The sequence below is a fragment of the Lemur catta genome, chromosome 9 (genome assembly GCF_020740605.2).
Source record: "Lemur catta isolate mLemCat1 chromosome 9, mLemCat1.pri, whole genome shotgun sequence".
Taxonomy (NCBI): domain Eukaryota; kingdom Metazoa; phylum Chordata; class Mammalia; order Primates; family Lemuridae; genus Lemur; species Lemur catta.
This window is the reverse complement of record NC_059136.1, coordinates 35,182,065-35,204,102: the sequence shown is the minus strand read 5'-3', so window position 1 is coordinate 35,204,102 and position 22,038 is coordinate 35,182,065.

Genomic DNA, 22,038 nt, shown 5'->3' with positions numbered 1-22,038 from the left:
TTAAAAAACAGAAATTGGGCCAGGTGGGTGGCTCACACCTGTAATCCTGGCACTTTGGAAGGCTGAGGCAGGAGGATTGCTTGAGCACAGGAGTTCGAGACCAGCCTGGGCAACACAGCAAGACCCTGTCTCTGCAAAAAATTAAGAAGTTAGGCTGGCATAGTGGCATGTGCCTGTAGTCCCAGCTACTCAGGAGGCTGAGGCAAGAGGATCACTTGAGCCCAGGAGTTGGAGGTTGCAGTGAGCTATCATGACACCACTACACTCTAGCCTGGGCAATAGAGCAAGACCCTGTCTCAGGAAAAAGAAAAACAACAACAACAAAAACCCAGAAATTTATTTCTCATTCATGCTGAAGGCTATGAAATCCAAGATCAAGGCACTAGCTCTCCAGCATCTGGTGAGGACCCATTTCCCTGTTTGCAGATGGTCATCTTTTCTTTGTATACTTTCATGGCAGAGAAGAGAAAAAGAAGCAGCAAGCTCTCTAATGACTTTTTATAAGGGCACTAATTCCATTCATGGGGGCTCCAGCCCCATAATCTAATCACTTCCCACAGGCTCCAACTCCTAACACCATCACATTGGTGATTAAGATTTCAGTATTTCAATTTTGAGGGGACACAAACATTTAGTCCATAACGTATGCTGAGTGACTATACCAGTTCCTTGCACATAGATGGTACTCACATATTAGCTATAATTAATAACAATACATCAGATTACCTGTTTGCTCAACTTCCTATTTGACATCTCCACTTGATTACATGTCTTAAGTTCATTTTATATCACCTCTCTCTTCTCGTATCTGTTCTTTATTCAGTCTTCTATCTCAATAAATGGCACCACCGTTCATTTAATTATCTAGTTTTACTCCTTCCTCTTCCTCAATTCTCATACCTAGCTAACCACTAAGCTCAGGTATGTTTATATAGGTAGCCAACTCTTCTTGGTTTGCCCGGAATGGTCCCAGTTTTAGCACCAAAAGCCCCGTCCCAGGCAAACAGGGGAAGGTTGGTTACCCTGTGTTTATCTCCTAAATACTCAAATAATTTTACTTCTCCCCATTCCTGATTTAATGTACCGTTTCTTTCTCACCTGGACTACTGCTATGGCTTTCCAAACATCCTCCCTACTTCCACTTTTGGCCTCTCCATTTTACTAGCTATGAAAGCTAGATTAACATTTTAAATTATAAGACTCTGTGCATATCATTACCCTCACTTAAAGCACTTCAATGGCTTCCCATTGTCTTTATGATAAAACCCAAGGCTTTACCCGGTCTGCATTTCTCTGCAAAGTCTGACTCCCTTCTTCCTTTCAAAACTTGTATCTTATTACCATAGTGTGTGCTTTTGGCTTCAACTTACCTACCACACCCTAGACACCCTGGGGTCCTTTTCTCCCCCAAATGAACTAAACCATACAGTCCCATATGCTGTGCTCTCTTTCTGTCTGTATTCTCCATACTTTCTTAGTTCAGTCTTTACTTAATTTCAAATCCCAACTCAAGCAGTTCTTCCTTCGATGAAATATTTCCAGAATCTCTAGAATAGACTCATTAAGTTCTCTTATTTTATGATCCTAAAGCAGGATCTTTCAACAACACATTTTTATTTATGTTTGTGAGTATCTTTTTCTCTGCCTAGATTTTAGAACCCATGAAGTCAAGGATCATAATTGCCTGTATCTTCAGCCACTAGCTTTGCCTGGTGTGTAGTAAACACTCAACTGATAGTTGCTGAATAAATAAGGAAGTAAATACTATCTGAAGATACCACTTAGTACAATTGCTGACAGGGCTGTTACTTACGGCTTGCCATGTGTCTCACTCAACTCTAGGGGATACCCTATATATCATAGGGTATATAGTCATTATTGAATTTTGTGGTTTTTAATGACAGTTTTTCAGCAAATAATATATAAAGTGCTAATCAGGATAGGCTAAGTTAGGCTATAGTAACAAGCAGCTCCTGCATTTTGGTGGCTTAACCACAAGTTTATTTCCTGCTCACCTGTCACATTCTGTTGGTCCTGGGTGACTTTTTAAAGTTTCCTTCATTCTTTATGATCCCAGGATGCTTTGATTTTTGCTTCTGCCATCTCAGCAGTCACCTTCCCGCTTGCTTGCTGATATAGAGAAAGAACACCTGGAAGGTCTTCTATTAGACTTTAATTAGGATGATGGAAGGGACACCTAGCACTTCCCTTCAGAACCATTCACTAGAATAGTCACATGGCACTGCCCAACTATGAGGGGAATGGGAACATGTAATCCTTCCATGTTCATAGAAATGGGACGGAACTAGGTATGAGTAAGCATTAGATATCTCTACCATAAGTGCTTTAGTGTAATTTGTACAAATTTGCACTGTGGACTAGTGGGATAAATTGCTAAAACATTAACCTATCGTTGTTCCTTCCATGGAAATTTTCTTGGGGTTGGGGAAGGTATGGTGTGATGACAAGGTTTCTTAAAGAATTGCTACCCAGTGATACCAAAGTCGGAGGATGCCCTAGAGGGGATAAATAACATTTCACCAGATGGTGTCTAGCTTTAGGGTGTTTTGCAGGAGGCTGGTCTTGGGTTTTTCTATAGTAAATAAAGACATGGTATATTTGGTCAAAACATTTTTATTTTTGATATCACTTGAGCTGAGATCAGATGTTCCACTGTGCCGACTGCCTGTGAGGTCTTAGCTGCTTATTCCTGAGTCTTTTTCAATATCTATAGGAAAGGGAATATTATATCTGCCCTGTCTTCCTTTATAGGCTTGTTTGGAGAATCACATGAGATGAAGTGTTTTTTTATAAAGAGTGGACTATTTATCTTAGTAAATTGAATAGGTATGGAACTATTGGTGAACTCTAAAATATTATCTGAAAATATGATGGCATTATTATTACAATAATTAAGAGGGAAAATAAAAATGAATCCAGAGTAAAAGGGAGAATCATAATGACTCCCTTTTGAGCATTCACCTGAGTATGTCCCCCTTGATTTGTATTCCTAGAAGGAAGAATGTGAAGGCCTGTGCTTAAGACATATTGACTCCCTTCCTTCCCCATTTGCATATTAAGGGTTGCTACCAGCAGGCATTGAGTGAAAATCTTTATGAAAAAATGGTGCTGTTGCAGCAGGCTGTGCTATGGCAGTTTTTATGCCCCATTTCCTTGTATATTTCAGCCTCCTAGTCTTTAGACGGGGGAAAAAGTAAATATTTCAAATAAACAGCCTAAAATTGCCATGTTAAAACAAACAAAAAAACCAGTGTGTGGATCTTGTTTAGTCCTGATAGGCATAAACCAAGTGTAAAAAGACATCTTCTAGATAATTAGGAACATTTGAATATGGGCTGTGTGTAAGATGAAATTAAGATGCTGTTAATTCTATTAGATGCATTACTGTCATGGTGCTAGGGAAACCATACAAACAAAACATGACCTTACCATTCAGAAATTCATACCAAAGGATTTACACATGAAATGACATGACATCTGGGATTTGCTCTAAACCAATCCAGCAAGTAAAGAAACAAATAAACAAAATTCGAGGGAGGTGCTGATAGGCGAGAGGTGATATTGACAAAATGCTATTATTGAAGCTGAGTGACTGATACACAGGGGTTTGCTGGAATATGTTAGAATATTTCCAGAATAAGAGGATCTATAGAAATTGCCCATGTAAGAAGATGAAGTCATTTCTGGGGGTGTGGAGGAGCATCTAGAAAGTGCTTTTGAAAAATGAGTACTTTTGAAAACCTATCATAAGCAGTTTGTTCCAAGAAGGGGATTGCTGTACTTCACTCTAGAGCCCATTCCTTTCATGAGTGTGACTGAGAGATAAAATCTACCAGAAGTGATATGTTAGAAAAATATAGTCAATTCTAGCGCATAGATAGGGAAGCAGGGAAAAGTCATGAGAAACAGAAAGCTGGCCCCCAATCACTAAAAATAATTTAAAAATCAAGATTTTCTCAGTCCGGTCTTTCCTGTATTTGCTCCTCTGGCCTCATACAGTGACTCTTAATTACTCTGACATTCTGTAGGCCTGTTTATTTAAATGTGCGTAAGTGTAAGTACATTCATATGCACCATCAACCCCCAAGTATTCTTTTGTCAGGGGGATGTAACCAAATGGTTCATCTAAATCTGTGAGAAAAAAAAAATCCAGAGGTGCTAGAAATAACAGAGTTGAAAAGGATATTACTGATTCACTCATTCGTCGGTTGATTCAATCATTCACCCAAATTTGAGAGCTTATATGTGCCAGCTCTAATGGTGAACTCCATGGAGCTGCGGTTTAGTGATGCAGGCACTCCACACTTTGTAATAAACAAGGATCTGGAGAACCCAAGAAAGAAAATTAAGGCTCCGTGTGTGTGTGCACGTGCGTGTTTGTGTTTAAAATCTCAGACTGGACAAAAACAGATATTCACAACACAACCCTAAAAAGCAAATGTTTTTAGCCTCATTTTTTACATCTGGTTTCACCTGTTTTTTTCTCTCACCAATCAGAATCCCACACTTGCTTACTATCTTTCAACTCGACTAAGCTATTTTTCTATTCCCTAAATATGTCACCCAATTTTATGTCTCTGCTTCTATTTTCCTGTCTGAACTGGCTTCCCTGTTCTCTATTCAAAAAGGCCAACTCCTCTTCATCCTTCAAAATCTGGAGTGCATGTCATGACCTCTCAATCTTGCTGTGATGCTCATTCTCCTGCTACCCAGAGGAATAAAATACTTCCTCATTTGTATTCTCATAGCACTCTGCAAAGACATCTGTTGTAGTACTTAAGACGTGTTGTCATTTTTTGTTTATATGTCTGGCTCTCTTGCTAAACTCTGAAATTTGTAAAAGCAGAATTTATATCGTACATGTCTCTGTAACATCAGTGCCTAAGGCAGTGCCTGACTCATAGAAGGTGATCAGTAAGTGTATATTAAACAAAGGAATAGACGAATGAATGATTCATATCAAATGAACCTCTCTGATATAAAGGTTAGTCCCCTGAAAGCAATATATAACAGTTCTTCCAGCCAAAGTCATAGGATTTCAAAGTTGGAAGAGATCTTGAAGATCATCTATTCCAAACTCATAATTTAGCTTTGGAATGCATATTATGATGGCTTGGGCTTTCCTGGTCGGTAGATAATGAATTGTTTTATTATGCTTTGATTCTGAGAGAAAATAGGAGAGCCAGGACATATGATAGGGAGGGGCAGGGAGAAGCCAGGGCAAAGTGAAACATTTACCATGGGGTGTATCCGGCCAGGAAAAATCGTCACATACTGTCCTAATGACCTTGCTATTTAATAGCCCTCCGAACCCCTGATTCCCTTCCTGTTCCCTACTCTTTAAGTTTGTCCATGGCACTTATTAACTTCTGGCATGCCATATCATCTAATTATTGATCATGCCCATTGCTTATTTCCTTCTGGCTCCTTTCTCTGCACACATTCATGCCTCACCTGTTTATTATATCCATGGCAAGCACTGGGTTTTTGCAACCTATATGGCATGATATTTTAAAACAGTTCCTATCATACTATCTCTGGTGAAGGACTTATTTTTAAATTTTCAGTCACATGTGGACCCATGTGCTGTCCTGCTGTGTATGACCATACCACATGTACCTCACCATGTGTGTTCCACAACACTACAACTGCTCTACACTACATTCACTGAGATCAGTCTACTGACCATGCTCTTGGATGCCATGTTAATAGCAAATTGCTATAAAATTTTGTAGTGCTTATTCTCAGCCTCTATGCTTATTTCATCGCACATTGCTAACATCCTGGTCATGGGCCGGCATCAGTCTTCAGAACACACTTTGAGGAGCAATCATTTGAGGGTGGACTCTGGAGTCCATCAGCCTGGGTTTTAGTTCTAGCTCTACCCTTTCCTAGTGGTGTGGCTTTGAGAAACTTTTCTTAACCTTTCTGGCTTTCAGGTTCCTCCTCTGCAAAATGGGGATACTTGTAGTAGCACCTCCAGAGGGTTGTCGTAAAAATGACATGAGTTTTTGTATGTGAATGGCTGAGAACACTGCCTGGCACAGAATTGGTGTTCAATAAACATCAGCTCTTGTTATCACCACTTGACCTTTTCTCAATTAGGAATACTCCCTTCATCCATGGTTACTGAATTTCCCAGCCAAGTGTCATCCTGGGAATGCAAGAAAAGGCAGCTGTCAGGGAGCCCTGAGGGAGGGGAGTGGAGTGCCCCTGCGTAGCGTCTGAGGCCGTCTTTCCCTTTCCTCTCTCTTTGTCCCCAAACAGAGTGGGGGCTATTGTGTGCCTCCAACAGGGAAAATAAAGAGAACACATTTTCTTAGATTTGAATGGCTGAAGATGAAAAGAGGTATTTTTCTTGGCATAGAGAGTTCTGTTGATTGTCTCCATCTTGCAATGAAGTTTTCACTTTTGAGTGACACTCAATTTGTCCTAGAAGAGGTGAGAATGTGAGTAGGTGAGAGCCTGTATAAATTTTCAGAGAGCTCAGAAGCCCAGCTTTCATTTGACTTTGTAAGCATTGCCTGTCTTGAGTCAGCACCTGTTTGGAGAGAAACTTTTTGAGTTGTTAGTCCTCAAATGTCCTGAGCAGGTGTTAATGCAGACGTATCCTGGAGGATGGCATTCCTCCAACCTTGATAAAAACCTATCTGTTGAATGGATTTGTGTATACAAACCCAGCCCACTTCCTGAAGAATATCTAATAAACACACCACTTTGACACACTGAACATTTAAAACAGATAAAAGAGAATAGTCAAGTAATAACAGAGGAGGAAATAAATTCTGTACACTAAATTGGTTTGCTTAATTTAACTAATATTTGAGGGATGACTTGACTATAATTATAAGCACAAACATATTCATATATACATTATAAACTCTTACATAACACATATTGTATTCTAGGCACTGTTCTATGGTTTTAGATATATGTTTTAACTTATTTAGTTCCGTTAAGAACACAAAGAGATACAAAGATTATCTCTTTTCTTAGTTTAAGAAACTGAGATGCAAATAGGTTAAGTGGTTCCCCAAGATTACTCTGGTGGTCAGTGGGAGAACTGAGATTCAAACTCAGATAGTCTGGCGGTAACGCACTTGTTCTAAATCACTATACAGTACAGGATGGTTAGAGCACCACTTAAGGTGAAACATCAAGAGAGGTATAACCAGTTAGTGGCCAGATAACAAGAAGTTGGCCACTTGGCAAATATGATGTATGGCTCTGGGTGAATTATTAATAATTAATAATTCCTGTCTCTGAACCTAAGTTTATGAATCTCATGAATGGGGTAATTTCATGAGACGATCCTTCAGGGCTCTTCTAGTTACTATGCGTGAGGCTTGTCTGTCTCTAATTACTCCCACAACTTCCTTTTGGGTAGCTCTACTTTGTTTTGTCTTCTACTCTTTCCTTAGCATCTCCTACCTTTCCTGGTTGCTCCCATTTATTGCCCAATTCTGCTGCAACAGGTTGGGAGGAATGTTCCAAGTTGCTTCTGCATTAATGACATTCAATCCACCAGGCACCATCCTGGGACTGATCAGCAAGCGTAAAGATTCACAAATGAGACAAAATCAAGGGATACCCACCTCTTCATTCTGACAACCCTCAGCGCTAGGGTAGATGTTCCCTCACCTCTCCACACAGATGTTACATGGAAATCTGGGATCAGAGAACAATGGAAAGAGGACTTAAGGATGACCTCACATTATAGATCTCCAAAAATCTGGGACTGTGTTTGTTTGATACACTGATACATCCTCAATGCCCAGTTTAGTACCTGCTACATCCTATACATTCAATAAATATTTACAGAATAAAAGCAACCTAGTTCCACCCCATCCCATACATAATCACATCTTTACAAAGACTGTCAAGATTTGTATGGCAATGGAGAGTTAAAAGCCCTTTCACATATACATATATTACTTTACATATTTTCAATCATCTCAATTAATTCTTCCTTGGTTCTCATGCATCAAGATAAACTCTGCTTACTTCCTATTTTTTTAAGAGGACTTCACTCTGCAACTGTGAGAATCTCCTCTGTTTTCTCCTTCCCCCGACCCGAGGCAGGTCAAGCTTTAATTCAAGAAACTTTTTTTCTGAGCAGTAGGTATTAGAAACTCCACCCAGCCACTGCAAAGCACAGGAGAATAGAACATGCAAAAGCATTAGCAGCCAGCAGTGACTAGAAGGGCAGAGAAAAGAAGACACCAGATGGATTTCTTTCTTTCAGTGGTCAACAGGACTCAGAGCATTTGCAGAAATAGACGTGACTCACATGGAGATTTACCACACAGCTGAGGGGAATTCACAGGATGATCTGCCTTGGTATTAGCAGTAGGACAGAAGACACTTGGGTTACTTCCTATGGCAAAAATCAGAAAGAAACAGTTTGGCTTATTCATGAGAATATTAGTCATGTGCACCCTTCCACCATCAATGGCTAACAGTGGGAAATGGTGGATCCTGAAGGTGAATACAGAAGATTCTTATTTTATTATTTTGTGTAAGTGATCACGAAGACTGACTCATTAAAAGCTTTGCTTTAGAGTGGCTTACCTACCTTCAGTATTTGAAGTTTTGGTTTATTAGAAATTTGAGTTAAATAATTTCCAAGAATTTAATCTCCCCTTATAAACCAGAGATTTACTCTGACAACATTACTAGGCAGCCACAGACTTAATTCAGGCTTTGCCTCCTTGGAAAATGGCGAGTGGATGTAATGGTGTTGTGTGGTGGCTTCAAGTCATGTAGACACTCAATCATACTGAGTCAAGAATCTTAAAAATAAAAGATTGGGGTGGGGATTACTTTTTGAAAGAATCATCCAGTATTCCAGAGTTTAATCAAGTTGACTGAGAGGATGGGTCTTTATTTTTCCAAGTCAATTGTTCTGCCATACTGGAAAGTAAACAATGAAAAAGTAATTTCTTAGGTTTGGGTTCCTCTAGGTCTAGTTTTACAAAGGATATTCCCTTGTGAGTTGCTCATAAAGGAAAGAGGAACTGGAATTTTCTGATGCCTACTATGCATAGGGGTTGTAGGAATATAAGCTTATTTAATGTTTCAAGTTCTTTTGCAAATGATGAAACAGATGTTCAAAGTGATTATATGACTTGCTTCAGGGTCCAGCAACTAATAAAATGTGGTAGAGCCAGGCTTTGAATTCTAGGGTTGCTAGGCAATTTCATCATAGCACAGTACACCCCCAAAGCCTTCATGTGGCTGAGTTTCTATCTCTCTTTTATCTTCTAAAAATACTTAGCTAAATAAAGGCATTGGATGCCTTGGGAGAGTAGGGATAAAAAGCAGAGGAGCTGAAAACATGCTACTCTTCTGCCTTCTCACCCAGCCGAGTACCAGCCTTGGAAGCAAGTCACAATGTGTCTTCTCAGCTTCTGAACCTGGGAACCTGAGCACCCACCCAAACCCCACGAGCCTCCACCATCCCCATCCATCCTTTGCCAGCTCTTTCTCATTCCCTCAGTGGAGCCTCTAAATGTTTATCATTTTCTCCAAACACCTTATCAACCTCTTCTCCGCAGATCACCTTTCTCCTGAGACCATCAGTAATGAAAGTGTTCGGTGCTCTTCCACGAAGAGGTACATATCTATTTTCATCCACTTCCATTCTTTCTTTCTCTTTTCCAGCCTTAGAAGGTGATGATTCCCTCCTCACAGTCATGCTAATTCTCTCATCTGTGCCCTTGACAATGGCCTTCAGCTTTGGGAGGCTGCTTTGTGGATTATTCCCTTTCTTTCTTAGATTTCCAACTTTTCCTTCCAGCTGCTTCCTTCCACTCCACCTTTTGCTTTTCTGAAGATTTGACAATCACAAAAATATTGTCCCTTGACCCTGTGCCTTACTCACATTGTCATCCCTTACTCCTCCTTGTTCACTCTCCACATCACCTCTAATTCACTCACTGACATTTGCCTCATTCATTTCTTCTTGGAGCTGCTCTCAGCAAAGTGCCTAATAATTTCCTTTCTAAAAAAGTTTTATTTTGCCTCATCTCATGGGTATTTTTCAGTCCTTAGCCTACCAGACTTCTTTTCTTCATTTAAACTACTGGTCACTATTAGCAAAATATCATGTTCTCCATGTATGTCTTAGACCTTCTCCTTTTTGGACTCCCATTCCCTTGTCCACTCTTTAATTCTTGGTATTTCACAATATTCCTTCCACTGGGCTTATGGCATCAATGGTGACCTATAGGTGGGTCACTTCCTCCTCAGTTCTAGATGGCATGGCCTGTGGGACATCTCCATCTGGAAGTCCTTCACACTCAAGCTCACTTCATCTAAACCAGAAAGAGTGTTCTACCTTCTGGTGTTTTCTTTGCCAGAAAGCAACACTGCCATTTGCCTGGACTGCTCACCTATCAGACTGATAGTTAATCCAGTTGTTCTTATCTTCTTCTTCCCACTACCTGCCAAAATCCAATAATAAAGTTCACAACTTTACTTCATGAATATTTCTTGAATCTCTCCCTTCTGCTCTATCCCCACTTGCCCCAACTATGGATTTCGTACACTTTTTCCTCAACTATTTCAGCTGCCTTTAGACCTGTCTCCCAGTCAGGTTCTCTCTCTTTAAATCCACTCTTCCTGCAGACACCAGTGTGATTCATCTAAAACTAAAAGCTGGTGTTTCCACTCAATTTAATTCTTCTTCCCTTTTATTCTTTTTTTCTAATTTTTAAAATTGAGATAAAATACACATATCATAAAATTTACTCTCATAACCATTTTTAAATGTACAGTTCACTGGCATTAAATGCACTCATAATGTGGTACAATAATCACCACCATCCATCTCCATAACTCTTTCATCTTGTAAAATAGAAATTCTATGCCCATTAACAGTAAGTTTCCCTTCTCCCCTCCTCTAAACTCCTGGCAACCACTATTCTACTTTTTATCTCTATTTAGTCTGCTGTAAGCATCTCACGTAAATGGAATCATGTAGTATTTTTCTTTTGTGACTTGCTTATTTCACCTATAATAATGTCCTGAAGGTTCATTCATGTTGTAACAAATGTCAGAATTTTCTTCCTTTTTAAGGCTGAATAATATTCCATTGCATATATATATATATGTATATATATATATATATATCATATTTTGCTTATCCATTCATCTATTGATGGGCACTTAGGTTGCTTCTATGTTTTATCTATTGTGAATAATTCTGCTGTGAACATGGATGTACAAATATCTTTTCAAAACTCTACTTTCAAATTTTTTAGATATTTACCCAGAGGTGAAACTGATAGATCATTTGGTAATTCTATTTTTGTTTTTTGAGAAACTACCATACTGTTTTTTACAATGGCTGTACCATTTTACATTCCCACCAACAGTGCATAAGATCCGATTTCTCCACATCCTTGCCAACAAGTGTTATTTTCTGCTTTTTTGATAGTAGCCATTCTAATGAGTGAAATTTATTTTATTTTTATGGGACAAACTTTATGCACCTTTGTATGGCATATAACATTGTACACAATCTGCTATAAATGATTTGAAACTTGCAAACTGTTTAGAGCACAGTAAGCTTTTGGTTGTGTTAGTTTCCTTGAGGATGATGTTGATGAAGATGAGGAGGATTAAGATGATGATGAGAATGGTCTGGTACTTCTGCTTAGGGCCTCAGATTCATTTTTGCCATTCTCTGTTAAGCTACTCCAAATAGCTCATACTTTTCTCAAAGCAACATGATAATATTTTGCTTTTGTTCTATTTTTTCCATGCATCCTGATGTGACATCCTCCCTGTACCTCTTTCTTGCTGGCTAAATTTCCCTGCTTTATTTTTCCTTCAGATAGAATCTCCACCTTGAAGCCTTCCCCAGACACTCCAGGGTGGGTAATGTGCTTCCTCAATGCTTTTGTCACCCTCTGTGACTATTGTGTATTGTGATGGGTTATTTAGTTAAGTCTGTCTGCACTCTAGAGGAGAACTTCAGGGCTGAGATGCTCTTGTCCCGTAATTTACCCCAAGCCCCAGCACAGTGCCTCACATAGGGTGGGTGCATGCTATACACCAGTTAAGCAAGTGAATGAATGGCAGAATGAAAAATCCAGGGGTGAGAATACAGACTGGAAAAGTGACAGGACTCTGAAAATAAGAGGTAGAGATCTGCCTCAGGCCTCCCTTCAGGTGTGCAAAGACCTGGTTTGCTATTTGAAATCCCTCCAACACCTCCCAGTTCTGTGACTTTGCTGTCTGCTTCAAGGACATGCTTTATTGAAACTAGCTTTATGCAAGTTTCATCCCTTAGTTTGGGTCCATTTATTAGCAATCAAATATCCTTAAGGAGATACATACTAAACTGTCTTTAGTTACCAGCATCTGAATGGACATAAGAAAGGAAGTAAGGGCTGGTTTGGATGGAGGGAAGGACAGATACTGGGAAACCTGTAATTATCTTAGGAGGGGCAGAGGAGATGGGGATATCTCCAACAGGAATAAACTGCTTCCTTGCACTCCATGGCCAATGAGAAACTGCCTTCCTCATAATTTTGCGGAGGATTGGCCTTGACACTGCCTCTGTCTTAAATTACCCTCAAACTGAAGGGAGATAGCAAATCTCTAGGCTTGATTAAGAGCCTTTTAAAGGAGCAAAGTTCACAGGAAACAGAAACGGTCTGCACAAAACCATAAACAGTTATGGTCCTGAGGCCTTTATAACTAGAGATTCTTAATCAGCTCCTTGCCTAAGGATGGCACGTGTGACATCTGTGCACATGCTAATCAAACTGTGCCAAAAGTTAGGCTCACATAAGATCTATCCTTCTGCAAAGTAAATATTAATACAAGCTATTATTGGTTATCACCTCAACTACAAAGAGTTCTAAGCCGAGTACTATTGATCCAAGTAAAAGAGATAAAACCTTAAGGACCTAGTGTCCATGTTCTTTTGCCTGGGGCAACTTCCATTTCAACAACTGAGCATTTCACAGCATCATAAAGTGAACTGTGTGTGGCCCATGTGACCATAGCTACCGCTGACCTTGGCAATAATAACAGTTTGCGAGAGGCTGCCATGAGAAATAGGCACAGTATTGGCCTTGTATGAGAAGCGTGGGCTGTGAATCCAGACGGGTTTATTTCTGCAAATATTACTAGAGTGTGACTGCCTCTTTTCCTATCTGTTGCCTGTCTACTGCTGTTACCTTTGTATATTTTGAACCTATGTCATTAGGTGTCTATAAATTTCGGATTATTATATCTTTCTATTCAATGGAACCTTGTATCATTATAAAGTGTCATTTTAAGAAAAAATCTCTAATGATATTTCTAGCTATAAAGTCAACCCTTTATCTATTTGAAACTCCTATGGCCACATCAGCTTTCTTTGGGTAAACGTGTGGTAGACCTTTTCCTGTTTTTTTTTTTTTTATTTTCAACTTCCAACATCTTTTAAATTTTAAGTATGTTTCATAAACAGCGTATCATTGACTCATCTTTTTTTTTCTTTTTAAAATCTTGTTTGATAGTTTTTCTCATTGAATTAGAATGAGAAACCCATTTATATTTAATATGATTACCAATAAAGTTGTGCTTACACTTACATTTTGATACTTATTTTCCACTTTGCTGTTTGCCCTTTATTCCTCTTTTCTTGCCATCTTCTGGATTAATCAAGTAAATTTTTATTATTCCCTTTTATCTCTACTATCTTTTGGAGGAATGATCTCTATCCCTCAGAGGTCTGAGTTTTACCTCTTTTAGGAACCCCAAGTGGCGTCAAAATAAGGCACATGTCTTGAGAGGAAAACCTGTTGGATGCTTGCTGTAGGCTTCTTTTCCCACAGGGATATTGTGTACCCAGTATCTCAAGACTGGGGGAGATTTTACTCTGCCTTTTCAGGCCAGTCTTAGCCTCCATAGCTCCCTGGGGACTCCTCTAGGTTCCAATATATTCTATGAGCCCCTGTGGCTGTCAAACTTCTACAGGTTTTTCTCCCCTGAACCCCCACACCCTCTGTTGGAGACCATTGGCCTAGCCCAAGCCCAAGCCTTAGCCTGTATCCAGAATTGGCAGATACCTCAGAGAAGAAAATGATAGAATCTCAGTTCTTCTTAAAAAGGGCTCCTCTCTACAGTTCTGTCATCCAGTCCTCTTTGCCTCTTCAGTTTGCCAATGTTTTTAAAATTATGAATTTTTTTTGAAAATTATCATTTTTATGTTTTCTAGCCATTTTGCTAGGAGCAATACCTGCTGATAGCTTTGTAGCAATAGAAGTTCTTGTGATGATTGGAAATCTGAGATGCAGAGGTGTATATCAGGGTTAAGAAGGCAGGGCTGGAATCAGATGGCCTGGTTTGTATTCCTGTTGGGTCCTGGGCAAGTGATTTGGCCACTGGGCCTCTGTTTCTTCTCTTATAAAATGGAAATAATGATGGAACCTGTCCTATAGGGTTATTGGGAGGATCTGATAGGATAATGAATGTAAAATATTTTACATGATGCTTTGTACATAATAAATGATCAAAAATGTTAACTATTATTAAATCATATTGATTATGCAAGTTAGGAGCCCAGACATCACTGTTTCTGAATTGGATACCATTAAGAAATGATGTGACTTTGAATGACTTATGTAACCTCTTTATGGCTTCTCCATCTAATTGTGAAACATGGGATTAGTAATAATATCTCATAAGGGCTGATGTTCTAATTTTGTTAGATGCTCAGGCTTGAATCATGGGGATTGTGAGCAGGGAATATCACTGACGTCACAGTGGTTTCAAATGTTGGTATGTAAAATAGTGTTGTTCATGACCAAGACCCATGTCACGGGTCTAAAGCTGAGCTAAAGTCTCAGATAAATTTGTAGTTTAATTGAACAAATAGCATTCAGGGCATTGCTCTCATTTTTATCACATGAAAATAGATTTGCAACAACGGCATGACAGATCAAATTGCATATTCTAATTTTACTTCATGTGATAGTGTTGATTATAGATGCACAATTTTCAGACAAGTATCAAAAATTATATATTCTTTAATATTATCATCTTTCAATGTATGTTGAAGTTTTTCTGCATTTTCCTACATTTGTGTTAGTTTTACCAACTGTCCTTGCTTGAAAAGAACTGTCTTATTCTGAGATTATGCCCTTTCAACTTTTTTTAAATTAAAAATCTTGCTTTACAAAATGATGCTAGATAACAGTTGTGGGAGTTTTATTTTAAATCATTTTATTTAGCTAAAATAAAATCCTAGAAAACTTACAATCTCTTAGTTAAAAAAACAAATAAATGAAACTTTTTACTTATTCATAGAATCTAATAATCTGAGAACCATTTACTTAGATATATCATAATCTGGGTTTTTCCCAGGCTTTATTTTTCTCTTTTCAACTTCAGATATGTTGTAACACTTCCCAAGTATCTGCACATCACAGATTTCAATTTTTCATGTACACATCACTGCATTTTATGAAAGAAATTCCATGAGAGTGGTATTCAAAGTTTCAAGAATTCTCAAAAATTCATAGAAGTATTAATCTTGAGTTCCAAGGATCTACTTTTTAGATAGATTTTACACTGCTGACACTTTGTATATCCCTTTATTACAAACGGGAGACACTGAGGCACAAGGGTTTTAAATGACTTATGTGGAATCTCACAATGTTGGCTTCTGAAGAAAACATCAATTCAATGAATTCTTAATGTTTTCCAGGCAGGGACAAATATAGGAGAAGGTAATAAATCTCTTCCTTTCCCCACACACTTCCTCTGGGCCCCAGAAGCTGTATCACAAAATTGTCCTGTTAATATGGATTCTTGAATTCAAATCTTGCCTTTCCTTCATCTCCAGGCTTGGGGGAGACCTGCTACCCTTCCGCCTCTCTGGAGGCTGCCAATGGAAGGTCCAGATTTTAGCACCTAATTCTTACCAATGGTTCCAGGAGATGCACAGAAGACACTTTGTCTGGCTTGCCCTGCACCTTAATGATCTATTTTTTCTGTCATCAGCACAGACTGTTCATCTAGTTTGCACATACTTTGCGGTTTTTCTTCTGTGGAACTTGAAGCCATGGTAATAAAGTCAGTTTTCAAGGAAGAGATGGATTAAATGTGACTCTTTAAATGAAGCTCAGAAGCACAGCACTTACTTATCTCTTGATGGTGACAGCTGCATTTTTCTGGAAGGATTCTCTGGTTTGCCTGTGTTTTATTTCTGTGGGCCTCACAGGATGACATAATTCTGATCACTAGAAGTCAACTACCACACCCTAGGTCCTAGTAGGTCCCATTCTCAGGACTATGTGATGGTAGAATTGTTGATTAGCAAACAAGAGTGTCAACATTGATTTGATTCAATTCCTTGTTCTTGAAGTAGTAAGCTATTATTAACCCCATCTGCTGATGACCCAGCTGAGGTTGACCAAGATGAATTTTCCCCACAAGGTCCAAATATACAGCGCAGTGTGTGTGGTGCGGGGGAGAGTGGGGAGGAAAGTGAATCTTCCTTATATTTAAGTACCTTTATCAACAACCTCTTTTCTCAGACAAAATCTTATGTGGAAACCCAATTATTAAACCCATTAAAGTAATTGGCATGACACTATTTCAGAAGTTTTAATTTATTACATTTATTTTACTGTCAACAAATAGGTCCTGAGTCTGTTTTGATGAAGCAAATATGTAAAGTTGTAGATCTGAGATGATAATTATTTCATATTGGAGTCAATACTCAATTTACTTTTGGTTCTTTCTTGTTTTTGTTTTGTACTATCGAGTAAGCCTAGTTCCCATATGGGAACATAGATGTAAAAGTTATAGTTAGGTAAAAACTTGCTTTGCAATCTTTGCACATTCTTTTGTTAAATTGACTGAAAGCTTCAGAGAGCATTGAGTCTTTTTCATTCTAAGTTGAATCACTCAAAATATATAGCTACTGCCCATATTCTTACTATAAATACAACACTTACAGGATCCAAAACCTATGAGCACTATAATAAAAATGACAGTGACACTCTGATGTTCCATGTAATGCATATATTTTTTATTGGATCACCTAGACCATGCTGTGAGGAAGTATGGACTGAGTACATTCACCCCTTCCTGGCATTTAATCGAGTGCAGTATTTGTGTGCATGCATGCAATTTTATGCAAGCCAATGTGTATGGGCCTGCATTCCAAGAAGAAAAAATGCCAACTAAAAACCTTTCTAAATAATATATTTCTGTGAATTTTAAGCACATGAACAGAGATGGGGAGAGAAGCTTTCTAAGGTCTGCACAAAAGCTGGTTAACTTAACCCAAGATAATACACATTTGAGAGTCTCTAGATTTCAAAATTTAAGTAACATGAGTGTGCATGTCATTATAGTTTTTAAAAATGTTACAAATATAATAGATATGTGAGTCAAATATTGTGAAACTTCTGACGCACCCCCCAGAGAATCTTTCCTGTGGTATATACCTCCCTACATATTCTGACTCTTGCCTGCTTCCCCTTCTACATCTTCTGTAATGGCCTCCTCTCTGTATCCTCAGCATAGCAAGCCCTTTCTCACCCAAAGGCCTTTGCATTAGTTGTTTTCTCTACTTGAGTACTTGAAAGTACTTCTATTTTAATCTTTACTTCTGTACTCAAATATCACTTCTGCAGTGGAGGAAGCCTTCCCACTAAGGGATTGCTCCTTCCAAAATGGCCCTCCCTCCTCCACCCTATTTATTTTTTTAAGACTTATTCCATAACTTTACTTTTTTATTGTTTTATTGCCTGTCTTTCCCCACACTTTAGAACATATTGCAAGGACAGGGGCACTGTCTAGGTGACCACATACCTGAATTTACCAGTCACGGTATATTGGACAGTCCTGATACACACCTGTTGTCCTGAGTATTTATTATAGTTGCCCCTTGCATTCCCCAAAGTGTCCCATTTTGGACAATAATTGTATGGTCACTTTAGCCATGCCTGATTTATAAAGCTTCATTCTCTAATCCTAACATAGTATGTGGTACATGATAAAAGCTTAATAATTTTTTGCTGGAATTAATGAATGCATAAATGAACACTATGATTCTTTGAGAAGCAGTTTACCAACTGTTTGTGTACACAAAATGTGTCCTGGATTGGAAATCACGAATCCTTGGTTCCAACTGCAGAACCAACCATATAGTGGGTTTAATATAGTGGGTTAATGATCAGTAAGGCAGGGGCAAGCTTTAGCAGGCAACATCCAAAAATAATGTTTATTTGCATGTGTCCTATCATATCAGACACATAACAGAATACTTGCAGATAAAAATGGTTCTGTCTCTAGAGATTTGCAAAGAAGTTCAAAATTAATTAATGGCACAAAGCCTCCATTGACACAGGGGCAGATTTTGGCTTACAATAAGGAGGAATTATCAGGGCCAGGCAAACCTCATGAGGCAGTGAGCACCTATTGCTGGAAATGCACAATCAACTCCCCAGGGAAGTATATTCCCATGGAAAGAATGCTGAGTTGTAATTAATACCTGTGACATTTAATCTCTTTGAGACCAAGTTTTCTCATGGGTAAACTGCAGAATATGATTTTAATCCTTCCTATCAAATTCTCACATTTTCTAAGTTTGCTGTTAATTATGCAAGAGTTGATAAATTATTTTATTGAAAAGTGTAAGTGACAAAACCATCTGTTGGCATATCAATAAGAAGATAGTCCAACACAATGTAATTCGTCTTGAATGGTTGGCTGGATTTCAGATCCAGGAATTGATGGGTTGTGTGAACTATATAAAGAGCTGAGATGAAGCCTTCAAAACCCCCTTAAAACAGAGACAAGTCTGTTTCTGCCTCGTGGTGTCTCAGTTTTGGACTTTGTAAAATGGGTGTAATAATTGTTCTTTTGCTTCTGTCCTAAGGTCAAACAAGGATCCCATATGCGAATGCTTCTTGCAAGTGAGAAAGCACTATATAAACATGAGAGCCTTGAGGGTTGCACAGAGTCCAAGTGGGGGCCCTTGCATGTCCAGATGGGAACCTTGTGAGAAACTTTCAGAGGTGAATGAATTTCCCTTTCTTCAAAGTGATAATAGTGGAGACACAGTTGTTCATATGAACCCAGGAGCCTTGAAAGGTAAGGGTACATGAATGAGCATGTGTAGATGGTGAAGGTAAAGGCAGAGTGGAAAGGAAAGTGATAATTTTTGGCACCTACTTTATGCCAGATTGCTTTCTATAGGCAGTCTCGTTTAACGTTACCTGAATAAAAAGCCAATGAGAGAAGCGTTGCTATCCTTATACTGCAGATGAAGAAACTAAGGTTCAGAGAGCTTAAGTAACTTGCACTAGGGGTTGTAGGTGAAGAGTAGACCTGATGAAGTCCTCAGGATGCAGAAAGAAAATTAGAAGTTGGAAGGATGTGAACTATGGCACCACAGGATTTGCCTTATTTATTGGTCTTTAAGGATGATCTGCCCCTCCCCGCCCCCTGCTCCAGCTTGATAGTGTAAACATCTGCTTCATCTCCCTTCTCGGTACTCTGACATCAGGGCTTTCTCACCTCACCTCCCCTGTGGCCACTCAACTTCAGGCCCACTTATGCGGATAACAAGGGAACACAACGAATTGTGTCTGTTCATCTGCATCATGGTCTTATGTGTCCTTCACAAGGATTGTTTGGCTGTTTAGTAGTGAAAGTAACTTTGAACTTAATTCCAGACAACATTCTTAGCAATCTTGGAATGGAATCCATCAGCCTGTGCTTGTGCTTAGGCACAGACTGGAAGTGGCAGAACCAGAATTCTAAGCATTTCCATCTTTTCTCCCCACCCCTGTTCTAGAGGTTCCTCATTCAGCTCTCTGAGAGTGATATGAGAAAGCATAAGTTCTACTTTGTAGATGATCTTTTTTAATCATAAAAAAATAGTCATGGGGGCTTACATTTCTTTACAATTCATTCAAAACTATAGAAATTCAGATCATGTGAGTAGGCAGACTGTTTGGAGACCCAGTTCCAAAGAAGAATTGAGCCTAAGTTAAATACAAATGATTACTGCTCTTTAAATATTGTCTCTTTTGCTGGCAAAGGGGATGGAATCAATGACTAACTAGTTCCTTTATCATCAAGGTCTATTATTTTTTTACGGTGACCTCGGAGTAGCCATGGCATTTATGATCTTATTCAGATGGGCTCCCTGCCCAGAAACACAAGGGAATGAATTTTTCCTTAAAATGAATAATACTGATGACTTCAAAACATCTCTCTGACTCCTAGAACAATTTAAATTTTTTATTGTTAGTAATAATGATACTTTTAAGTGCACCCGTTTCATTTATTCTCTGCCACTGGAGAGCCTCACAAACAGTCTGTTTACATGGTGTGTCCTAGAGTAGAAAAAAAAATTGATTTTCAAAGCGTTTCTGGAGTTATTACTAGGAGAGTGTTAGAAGGAGCACATATTGCAGGGTGAGACAGACCTAGAATTCAAGCTCAATTTTGAATTTCCAGATATGTGTCCATGGGCACATTTCTTAACCCTTGAAAATTTCAGTGGCCTCATCTATAAAATGCATGTCATTCCATTCACCTCTGTGGGCAAAAAAAAAAAAACCCAAATTAGGTGGGCACTTCATGAGGTGATTAGGTTATGGGGTGGAGCTCTCATTAATGGGACTAGTGCCCTTATAAGAAAGACCTCAGAAAACCCCCTTGCTCCTTTTGCCATATGAGTGGACACAGCAAGAAGATAGCTCTCTATGAACCAGGAAGCAGACACGAAATCTGGTGGTGACTTGATCTTGGACTTCCAAGACTCTAGAATGGTTAGAAATAAATTTCTATTATTTAAAATCCACCCAGTCTATGATATTCTGTTATAGCAACCCACATAGAGTAAAACAAGGACCTAGGACATAGTTAATTTATAGTAAGTTTCTAATAAAGGCTAATAACAACAATAATGATAACATCTTCTTGTTTAGGGACAAGAAGTCCCTAACAGTCCTTCTTAGTTGATGATTTCTGAGCAAGCAGCAATGACTTCTGCAGGACATTGTGTTTGCCCCTGTTGTCAGTTTTGGTGGTCAACTGTGAGCAAGCTGAGTAAGTGAACCACAAGTCTTGACCTCTCTGAGGCAATCTGCATACAGATACATTTGGAGATCATGTATCACACTGTTGTTTTTACTAGGTACCACTGTCTTCCTCTCCGGCTGCCATGTAGCTCCTGAGGGTAAAGAGGGGAAGGATCCCTTTCATGGCCCTAGCAGCTGACAGTGAATGGGAAATTTTGTTGTAGAGCTGTGGTCTTGATGGTGGTGGTGGTAGAGGAAGAAGAAATTGTAGGTGAGGGTAATATTTACTGAAAATTTGCCTTGTATTTGGGGATTTATTTGAATTAAGTGATTTACTATCCTCATTCTGAGGTTGCTAGCATGATTTTCGACATATTATCTAACTTTCATGTCTCTGTTTCTGCTTATATAAAAAGGGGATGATCACAGAACTATCTCAGAGCATGAGTAAAGGGTTTTAATGAGACAATACATACAAAGTGTTTAGAACAGGGCTCAGTACACGAAGAGTATTCAAGAGCAAACTGAGGATCAGAAAACTTTAGAGGGTACAGCAAGGGAACCTCTTGTGTCTGTGGTGTGGACACAGCAGTCTGACTTCAGGGACCCTGTTCTTCACCACTGAGCCTACTGATTCTCGAGGCCTTTGGTAAATATGAATTGAATGGATCACTGACAGGCCCTGCCTTTACAGAGAAAGAAAATATGCCTTAGGAAAGAGAAATGAGTATATGTGACATTGGGAAATTGCAGTATTCTCCTGAGTCCTGTGATTTGGGGTGTCCTCCACTACTATAAGCTATGCAGTCCTTGGGCCCTGACTTAGGTACACACCTGTGCCTTCTGCTGGTACAAAGATAAGTGGCAGATGGGAGGGCATAAGAGTGAGGAGCCCAGGGTCCAGCACCTACCCTTTGTGACATTGAATCAGTCAATTATCCTGTCGATTCCTCAGTTTTCTCATCTA